The sequence below is a fragment of the Amia ocellicauda genome, unplaced genomic scaffold (genome assembly GCF_036373705.1).
Source record: "Amia ocellicauda isolate fAmiCal2 unplaced genomic scaffold, fAmiCal2.hap1 HAP1_SCAFFOLD_80, whole genome shotgun sequence".
NCBI lineage: Eukaryota > Metazoa > Chordata > Actinopteri > Amiiformes > Amiidae > Amia > Amia ocellicauda.
The window spans coordinates 242501-252500 of record NW_027103006.1 but is presented as its reverse complement, the minus strand read 5'-3'; the positions used below and the strand labels follow the sequence as shown (position 1 = coordinate 252500).

At 43.7% G+C, this 10000-nt stretch overlaps 6 non-coding genes and 3 pseudogenes across 6 annotated transcripts; all 9 read right to left on the bottom strand.

Annotated features, from left to right (window-relative positions):
• Positions 1–192: 192 nt before the first annotated feature.
• LOC136743420 (5S ribosomal RNA) lies at positions 193–311 on the bottom strand. The gene has a single exon (XR_010815483.1). It is a non-coding gene; the product is annotated as a 5S ribosomal RNA (ribosomal RNA).
• Positions 312–1366: 1055 nt separating this feature from the next.
• On the bottom strand, positions 1367–1475 carry LOC136743745 (uncharacterized; annotated as a pseudogene).
• Positions 1476–2521: 1046 nt separating this feature from the next.
• Positions 2522–2630, bottom strand: LOC136743742 (uncharacterized; annotated as a pseudogene).
• A 1046-nt stretch (positions 2631–3676) lies between these two features.
• Positions 3677–3795, bottom strand: LOC136743596 (5S ribosomal RNA). The gene has a single exon (XR_010815652.1). It is a non-coding gene; the product is annotated as a 5S ribosomal RNA (ribosomal RNA).
• Positions 3796–4850: 1055 nt separating this feature from the next.
• Positions 4851–4969, bottom strand: LOC136743495 (5S ribosomal RNA). The gene has a single exon (XR_010815554.1). It is a non-coding gene; the product is annotated as a 5S ribosomal RNA (ribosomal RNA).
• Positions 4970–6024: 1055 nt separating this feature from the next.
• LOC136743538 (5S ribosomal RNA) lies at positions 6025–6143 on the bottom strand. Its single transcript, XR_010815597.1, has one exon. It is a non-coding gene; the product is annotated as a 5S ribosomal RNA (ribosomal RNA).
• Positions 6144–7209: 1066 nt separating this feature from the next.
• On the bottom strand, positions 7210–7328 carry LOC136743640 (5S ribosomal RNA). The gene has a single exon (XR_010815694.1). It is a non-coding gene; the product is annotated as a 5S ribosomal RNA (ribosomal RNA).
• A 1066-nt stretch (positions 7329–8394) lies between these two features.
• Positions 8395–8513, bottom strand: LOC136743419 (5S ribosomal RNA). Its single transcript, XR_010815482.1, has one exon. It is a non-coding gene; the product is annotated as a 5S ribosomal RNA (ribosomal RNA).
• Positions 8514–9568: 1055 nt separating this feature from the next.
• LOC136743739 (uncharacterized) lies at positions 9569–9677 on the bottom strand (annotated as a pseudogene).
• Positions 9678–10000: the final 323 nt, after the last annotated feature.

Genomic DNA, 10000 nt, shown 5'->3' with positions numbered 1-10000 from the left:
AGTCACTTCTAGCCATGATGCTCAATTTATTTACAAATGTACACTAGTTAATAGGGACCGTTTACGTTGGAGAACAAGATCTATTGTATGCCTGTGTATTTGGGGAAGTCAAATCTGAAATAATGATGAAATTGCGTGTATCCAAAGTTAAGACTCGTGATTTGTCGCCCTCTGGTGTGTAAAAGATGCAAAAGCTTACAGCACCTGGTATTCCCAGGCGGTCTCCCATCCAAGTACTGACCAGGCCCGAGCCTGCTTAGCTTCCGAGATCGGACGAGATCGGGCGTATTCAGGCTAGTATGGCCGTAAGCCAGGTAGGCTGTCCCTTACGCTCTACTTAAAGGGAAGGCAATATCCGTTTCTGCCGCTCATACTTGCAGTTGAACTGTCTCTCTACTCTAAAGTCCGGGACACACCAGCGCGCCGCAGACAGTCCCTGCTAACACGAAACGTTGTGGCAACGTTGTGCGTTAGCTGGGGTGCCACACCAGACCGGAACTATATTTTACAAAACGAACACATTGTCTTGATAATACAGCTGTAATTGAGTGCCTGACACGCCAGTCAAGCGCAATCTTGAGAAGTTGTGCATTTCAGTAAGGATTTCAATTGACATGCAGTATGAAACTGAAAGGAGGTTGCATCACTATGATGCATAACATTGCATGTATTGTATTTTCAAGTGTGTGCATTCATCCTGTTGTCATTTTGTTTTGAAAGCAGAAGAATCATTCAACAGGTTGCTGAGACAAATGTAAACCAGTAAAACATATGAAGAGAAACAAACCTTGAATATAAGTTCAGTTGTTTAAACATTTGACAAACTATGGTGAGGGGGTAAGAAAACACACAAATCCAGCAGCTCCTGTATTTCAATACACCAGAACCCAATATTATTGGCGAGTCGGGTAGTCCATCATCACAGTTCGAGGGCAGGCATCATTTCAGTAATTTCATCCCGTTGCATTCACATCCGTGCCTTGAATGAGATTGAATGTGATCTTTGCTCTCAAGTATGTTCCCAAGTTTTACACTTTCGTGCTTTGTATGAATGGGAATGGAACCGTGTGTGTTGAATGAGGCTCCTTGTGAGCACTGAACTTTGTCCGGTGGAGTTCCTTTTTGTGTTGCTGTAATTGTGTCATTTCTCGATGAGAAAGATTAGGCAACATTTAGTCACTTCTAGCCATGATGCTCAATTTATTTACAAATGTACACTAGTTAATAGGGACCGTTTACGTTGGAGAACAAGATCTATTGTATGCCTGTGTATTTGGGGAAGTCAAATCTGAAATAATGATGAAATTGCGTGTATCCAAAGTTAAAACTCGTGATTTGTCGCCCTCTGGTGTGTAAAAGATGCAAAAGCTTACAGCACCTGGTATTCCCAGGCGGTCTCCCATCCAAGTACTGACCAGGCCTGAGCCTGCTTAGCTTCTGAGATCGGACGTATTCAGTCTAGTATGGCCGTAAGCTGTCCCTGACGCTCTACTTAAAGGGAAGGCAATATCCGTTTCTGCCGCTCATACTTGCAGTTGAACTGTCTCTCTACTCTAAAGTCCGGGACACACCAGCGCGCCGCAGACAGTCCCTGCTAACACGAAACGTTGTGGCAACATTGTGCGTTAGCTGGGGTGCCACACCAGACCGGAACTATATTTTACAAAACGAACACATTGTCTTGATAATACAGCTGTAATTGAGTGCCTGACACGCCAGTCAAGCGCAATCTTGAGAAGGTGTGCATTTCAGTAAGGATTTCAATTGACATGCAGTATGAAACTGAAAGGAGGTTGCATCACTATGATGCATAACATTGCATGTATTGTATTTTCAAGTGTGTGCATTCATCCTGTTGTCATTTTGTTTTGAAAGCAGAAGAATCATTCAACAGGTTGCTGAGACAAATGTAAACCAGTAAAACATATGAAGAGAAACAAACCTTGAATATAAGTTCAGTTGTTTAAACATTTGACAAACTATGGTGAGGGGGTAAGAAAACACACAAATCCAGCAGCTCCTGTATTTCAATACACCAGAACCCAATATTATTGGCGAGTCGGGTAGTCCATCATCACAGTTCGAGGGCAGGCATCATTTCAGTAATTTCATCCCGTTGCATTCACATCCGTGCCTTGAATGAGATTGAATGTGATCTTTGCTCTCAAGTATGTTCCCAAGTTTTACACTTTCGTGCTTTGCATGAATGGGAATGGAACCGTGTGTGTTGAATGAGGCTCCTTGTGAGCACTGAACTTTGTCCGGTGGAGTTCCTTTTTGTGTTGCTGTAATTGTGTCATTTCTCGATGAGAAAGATTAGGCAACATTTAGTCACTTCTAGCCATGATGCTCAATTTATTTACGAATGTACCCTAGTTACTACGGACCGTTTACGTTGGAGAACAAGATCTATTGGATGCCTGTGTATTTGGGGAAGTCAAATCTGAAATAATAATGAAATTGCGTGTATCCAAAGTTAAAACTCGTGATTTGTCGCCCTCTGGTGTGTAAAAGATGCAAAAGCTTACAGCACCTGGTATTCCCAGGTGGTCTCCCATCCAAGTACTGACCAGGCCCGAGCCTGCTTAGCTTCTGAGATCGGACGTATTCAGGCTAGTATGGCCGTAAGCTGTCCCTGACGCTCTACTTAAAGGGAAGGCAATATCCGTTTCTGCCGCTCATACTTGCAGTTGAACTGTCTCTCTACTCTAAAGTCCGGGACACACCAGCGCGCCGCAGACAGTCCCTGCTAACACGAAACGTTGTGGCAACGTTGTGCGTTAGCTGGGGTGCCACACCAGACCGGAACTATATTTTACAAAACGAACACATTGTCTTGATAATACAGCTGTAATTGAGTGCCTGACACGCCAGTCAAGCGCAATCTTGAGAAGGTGTGCATTTCAGTAAGGATTTCAATTGACATGCAGTATGAAACTGAAAGGAGGTTGCATCACTATGATGCATAACATTGCATGTATTGTATTTTCAAGTGTGTGCATTCATCCTGTTGTCATTTTGTTTTGAAAGCAGAAGAATCATTCAACAGGTTGCTGAGACAAATGTAAACCAGTAAAACATATGAAGAGAAACAAACCTTGAATATAAGTTCAGTTGTTTAAACATTTGACAAACTATGGTGAGGGGGTAAGAAAACACACAAATCCAGCAGCTCCTGTATTTCAATACACCAGAACCCAATATTATTGGCGAGTCGGGTAGTCCATCATCACAGTTCGAGGGCAGGCATCATTTCAGTAATTTCATCCCGTTGCATTCACATCCGTGCCTTGAATGAGATTGAATGTGATCTTTGCTCTCAAGTATGTTCCCAAGTTTTACACTTTCGTGCTTTGCATGAATGGGAATGGAACCGTGTGTGTTGAATGAGGCTCCTTGTGAGCACTGAACTTTGTCCGGTGGAGTTCCTTTTTGTGTTGCTGTAATTGTGTCATTTCTCGATGAGAAAGATTAGGCAACATTTAGTCACTTCTAGCCATGATGCTCAATTTATTTACGAATGTACCCTAGTTACTACGGACCGTTTACGTTGGAGAACAAGATCTATTGGATGCCTGTGTATTTGGGGAAGTCAAATCTGAAATAATGATGAAATTGCGTGTATCCAAAGTTAAAACTCGTGATTTGTCGCCCTCTGGTGTGTAAAAGATGCAAAAGCTTACAGCACCTGGTATTCCCAGGCGGTCTCCCATCCAAGTACTGACCAGGCCCGAGCCGGCTTAGCTTCCGAGATCGGACGAGATCGGGCGTATTCAGGCTAGTATGGCCGTAAGCCAGAGAGGCTGTCCCTGACGCTCTACTTAAAGGGAAGGCAATATCCGTTTCTGCCGCTCATACTTGCAGTTGAACTGTCTCTCTACTCTAAAGTCCGGGACACACCAGCGCGCCGCAGACAGTCCCTGCTAACACGAAACGTTGTGGCAACGTTGTGCGTTAGCTGGGGTGCCACACCAGACCGGAACTATATTTTACAAAACGAACACATTGTCTTGATAAAACAGCTGTAATTGAGTGCCTGACACGCCAGTCAAGCGCAATCTTGAGAAGGTGTGCATTTCAGTAAGGATTTCAATTGACATGCAGTATGAAACTGAAAGGAGGTTGCATCACTATGATGCATAACATTGCATGTATTGTATTTTCAAGTGTGTGCATTCATCCTGTTGTCATTTTGTTTTGAAAGCAGAAGAATCATTCAACAGGTTGCTGAGACAAATGTAAACCAGTAAAACATATGAAGAGAAACAAACCTTGAATATAAGTTCAGTTGTTTAAACATTTGACAAACTATGGTGAGGGGGTAAGAAAACACACAAATCCAGCAGCTCCTGTATTTCAATACACCAGAACCCAATATTATTGGCGAGTCGGGTAGTCCATCATCCGGGTTCGAGGGCAGGCATCATTTCAGTAATTTCATCCCGTTGCATTCACATCCGTGCCTTGAATGAGATTGAATGTGATCTTTGCTCTCAAGTATGTTCCCAAGTTTTACACTTTCGTGCTTTGCATGAATGGGAATGGAACCGTGTGTGTTGAATGAGGCTCCTTGTGAGCACTGAACTTTGTCCGGTGGAGTTCCTTTTTGTGTTGCTGTAATTGTGTCATTTCTCGATGAGAAAGATTAGGCAACATTTAGTCACTTCTAGCCATGATGCTCAATTTATTTACGAATGTACCCTAGTTACTACGGACCGTTTACGTTGGAGAACAAGATCTATTGGATGCCTGTGTATTTGGGGAAGTCAAATCTGAAATAATGATGAAATTGCGTGTATCCAAAGTTAAAACTCGTGATTTGTCGCCCTCTGGTGTGTAAAAGATGCAAAAGCTTACAGCACCTGGTATTCCCAGGCGGTCTCCCATCCAAGTACTGACCAGGCCCGAGCCTGCTTAGCTTCCGAGATCAGACGAGATCGGGCGTATTCAGGCTAGTATGGCCGTAAGCCAGGGAGGCTGTCCCTGACGCTCTACTTAAAGGGAAGGCAATATCCGTTTCTGCCGTTCATACTTACAGTTGAACTGTCTCTCTACTCTAAAGCCCGGGACACACCAGCGCGCCGCAGACAGTCCCTGCTTACATGCCACATTGTGGCAACGTTGTGCGTTAGCTGGGGTGCCACACCAGACCGGAACTATTTTTTACAAAACGAACACATTGTCTTGATAAAACAGCTGTAATTGAGTGCCTGACACGCCAGTCAAGCTCAATCTTGAGAAGGTGTGCATTTCAGTAAGGATTTCAATTGACATGCAGTATGAAGCTGAAAGGAGGTTGCATCACTATGATGCATAACATTGCATGTATTGTATTTTCAAGTGTGTGCATTCATCCTGTTGTCATTTTGTTTTGAAAGCAGAAGAATCATTCAACAGGTTGCTGAGACAAATGTAAACCAGTAAAACATATGAAGAGAAACAAACCTTGAATATAAGTTCAGTTGTTTAAACATTTGACAAACTATGGTGAGGGGGTAAGAAAACACACAAATCCAGCAGCTCCTGTATTTCAATACACCAGAACCCAATATTATTGGCGAGTCGGGTAGTCCATCATCACAGTTCGAGGGCAGGCATCATTTCAGTAATTTCATCCCGTTGCATTCACATCCGTGCCTTGAATGAGATTGAATGTGATCTTTGCTCTCAAGTATGTTCCCAAGTTTTACACTTTCGTGCTTTGCATGAATGGGAATGGAACCGTGTGTGTTGAATGAGGCTCCTTGTGAGCACTGAACTTTGTCCGGTGGAGTTCCTTTTTGTGTTGCTGTAATTGTGTCATTTCTCGATGAGAAAGATTAGGCAACATTTAGTCACTTCTAGCCATGATGCTCAATTTATTTACGAATGTACCCTAGTTACTAGGGACCGTTTACGTTGGAGAACAAGATCTATTGTATGCCTGTGTATTTGGGGAAGTAAAATCTGAAATAATGATGAAATTGTGTGTATCCAAAGTTAAAACTCGTGATTTGTCGCCCTCTGGTGTGTAAAAGGTGCAAAAGCTTACAGCACCTGGTATTCCCAGGCGGTCTCCCATCCAAGTACTGACCAGGCCCGAGCCCGCTTGGCTTCCGAGATCGGATGAGATCGGGCGTATTCAGGCTAGTATGGCCGTAAGCCAGGGAGGCTGTCCCTGACGCTCTACTTAAAGGGAAGGCAATATCCGTTTCTGCCGTTCATACTTACAGTTGAACTGTCTCTCTACTCTAAAGCCCGGGACACACCAGCGCGCCACAGCCAGTCCCTGCTAACACGCCACGTTGTGGCAACATTGTGGCAACGTTGTGCGTTAGCTGGGGTGCCACACCAGACCGGAACTATATATTACAAAACGAACACATTGTCTTGATAAAACAGCTGTGATTGAGTGCCTGACACGCCAGTCAAGCGCAATCTTGAGAAGGTGTGCATTTCAGTAAGGATTTCAATTGACATGCAGTATGAAACTGAAAGGAGGTTGCATCACTATGATGCATAACATTGCATGTATTGTATTTTCAAGTGTGTGCATTCATCCTGTTGTCATTTTGTTTTGAAAGCAGAAGAATCATTCAACAGGTTGCTGAGACAAATGTAAACCAGTAAAACATATGAAGAGAAACAAACCTTGAATATAAGTTCAGTTGTTTAAACATTTGACAAACTATGGTGAGGGGGTAAGAAAACACACAAATCCAGCAGCTCCTGTATTTCAATACACCAGAACCCAATATTATTGGCGAGTCGGGTAGTCCATCATCACAGTTCGAGGGCAGGCATCATTTCAGTAATTTCATCCCGTTGCATTCACATCCGTGCCTTGAATGAGATTGAATGTGATCTTTGCTCTCAAGTATGTTCCCAAGTTTTACACTTTCGTGCTTTGCATGAATGGGAATGGAACCGTGTGTGTTGAATGAGGCTCCTTGTGAGCACTGAACTTTGTCCGGTGGAGTTCCTTTTTGTGTTGCTGTAATTGTGTCATTTCTCGATGAGAAAGATTAGGCAACATTTAGTCACTTCTAGCCATGATGCTCAATTTATTTACGAATGTACCCTAGTTACTAGGGACCGTTTACGTTGGAGAACAAGATCTATTGTATGCCTGTGTATTTGGGGAAGTCAAATCTGAAATAATGATGAAATTGCGCGTATCCAAAGTTAAAAATCGTGATTTGTCGCCCTCTGGTGTGTAAAAGATGCAAAAGCTTACAGCACCTGGTATTCCCAGGCGCTCTCCCATCCAAGTACTGACCAGGCCCGAGCCTGCTTAGCTTCCGAGATCGGACGAGATCGGGCGTATTCAGGCTAGTATGGCCGTAAGCCAGGGAGGCTGTCCCTGACGCTCTACTTAAAGGGAAGGCAATATCCGTTTCTGCCGCTCATACTTGCAGTTGAACTGTCTCTCTACTCTAAAGCCCGGGACACACCAGCGCGCCGCAGCCAGTCCCTGCTAACACGCCACGTTGTGGCAACATTGTGGCAACGTTGTGCGTTAGCTGGGGTGCCACACCAGACCGGAACTATATATTACAAAACGAACACATTGTCTTGATAAAACAGCTGTAATTGAGTGCCTGACACGCCAGTCAAGCGCAATCTTGAGAAGGTGTGCATTTCAGTAAGGATTTCAATTGACATGCAGTATGAAACTGAAAGGAGGTTGCATCACTATGATGCATAACATTGCATGTATTGTATTTTCAAGTGTGTGCATTCATCCTGTTGTCATTTTGTTTTGAAAGCAGAAGAATCATTCAACAGGTTGCTGAGACAAATGTAAACCAGTAAAACATATGAAGAGAATCAAACCTTGAATATAAGTTCAGTTGTTTAAACATTTGACAAACTATGGTGAGGGGGTAAGAAAACACACAAATCCAGCAGCTCCTGTATTTCAATACACCAGAACCCAATATTATTGGCGAGTCGGGTAGTCCATCATCACAGTTCGAGGGCAGGCATCATTTCAGTAATTTCATCCCGTTGCATTCACATCCGTGCCTTGAATGAGATTGAATGTGATCTTTGCTCTCAAGTATGTTCCCAAGTTTTACACTTTCGTGCTTTGCATGAATGGGAATGGAACCGTGTGTGTTGAATGAGGCTCCTTGTGAGCACTGAACTTTGTCCGGTGGAGTTCCTTTTTGTGTTGCTGTAATTGTGTCATTTCTCGATGAGAAAGATTAGGCAACATTTAGTCACTTCTAGCCATGATGCTCAATTTATTTACGAATGTACCCTAGTTACTAGGGACCGTTTACGTTGGAGAACAAGATCTATTGTATGCCTGTGTATTTGGGGAAGTCAAATCTGAAATAATGATGAAATTGCGTGTATCCAAAGTTAAAACTCGTGATTTGTCGCCCTCTGGTGTGTAAAAGATGCAAAAGCTTACAGCACCTGGTATTCCCAGGCGGTCTCCCATCCAAGTACTGACCAGGCCCGAGCCTGCTTAGCTTCCGAGATCGGACGAGATCGGGCGTATTCAGGCTAGTATGGCCGTAAGCCAGGGAGGCTGTCCCTGACGCTCTACTTAAAGGGAAGGCAATATCCGTTTCTGCCGCTCATACTTGCAGTTGAACTGTCTCTCTACTCTAAAGTCCGGGACACACCAGCGCGCCGCAGACAGTCCCTGCTAACACGAAACGTTGTGGCAACGTTGTGCGTTAGCTGGGGTGCCACACCAGACCGGAACTATATTTTACAAAACGAACACATTGTCTTGATAATACAGCTGTAATTGAGTGCCTGACACGCCAGTCAAGCGCAATCTTGAGAAGGTGTGCATTTCAGTAAGGATTTCAATTGACATGCAGTATGAAACTGAAAGGAGGTTGCATCACTATGATGCATAACATTGCATGTATTGTATTTTCAAGTGTGTGCATTCATCCTGTTGTCATTTTGTTTTGAAAGCAGAAGAATCATTCAACAGGTTGCTGAGACAAATGTAAACCAGTAAAACATATGAAGAGAAACAAACCTTGAATATAAGTTCAGTTGTTTAAACATTTGACAAACTATGGTGAGGGGGTAAGAAAACACACAAATCCAGCAGCTCCTGTATTTCAATACACCAGAACCCAATATTATTGGCAAGTCGGGTAGTCCATCATCACAGTTCGAGGGCAGGCATCATTTCAGTAATTTCATCCCGTTGCATTCACATCCGTGCCTTGAATGAGATTGAATGTGATCTTTGCTCTCAAGTATGTTCCCAAGTTTTACACTTTCGTGCTTTGCATGAATGGGAATGGAACCGTGTGTGTTGAATGAGGCTCCTTGTGAGCACTGAACTTTGTCCGGTGGAGTTCCTTTTTGTGTTGCTGTAATTGTGTCATTTCTCGATGAGAAAGATTAGGCAACATTTAGTCACTTCTAGCCATGATGCTCAATTTATTTACGAATGTACCCTAGTTACTAGGGACCGTTTACGTTGGAGAACAAGATCTATTGTATGCCTGTGTATTTGGGGAAGTCAAATGTGAAATAATGATGAAATTGCGTGTATCCAAAGTTAAAACTCGTGATTTGTCGCCCTCTGGTGTGTAAAAGATGCAAAAGCTTACAGCACCTGGTAATCCCAGGCGGTCTCCCATCCAAGTACTGACCAGGCCCGAGCCTGCTTAGCTTCCGAGATCGGGCGTATTCAGGCTAGTATGGCCGTAAGCCAGGGAGGCTGTCCCTGACGCTCTACTTAAAGGGAAGGCAATATCCGTTTCTGCCGCTGATACTTGCAAATGAACTGTCTCTCTACTCTAAAGTCCGGGACACACCAGCGCGCCGCAGACAGTCCCTGCTAACACGAAACGTTGTGGCAACGTTGTGGCAACGTTGTGCGTTAGCTGGGGTGCCACACCAGACCGGAACTATATTTTACAAAACGAACACATTGTCTTGATAAAACAGCTGTAATTGAGTGCCTGACACGCCAGTCAAGCGCAATCTTGAGAAGGTGTGCATTTCAGTAAGGATTTCAATTGACATGCAGTAT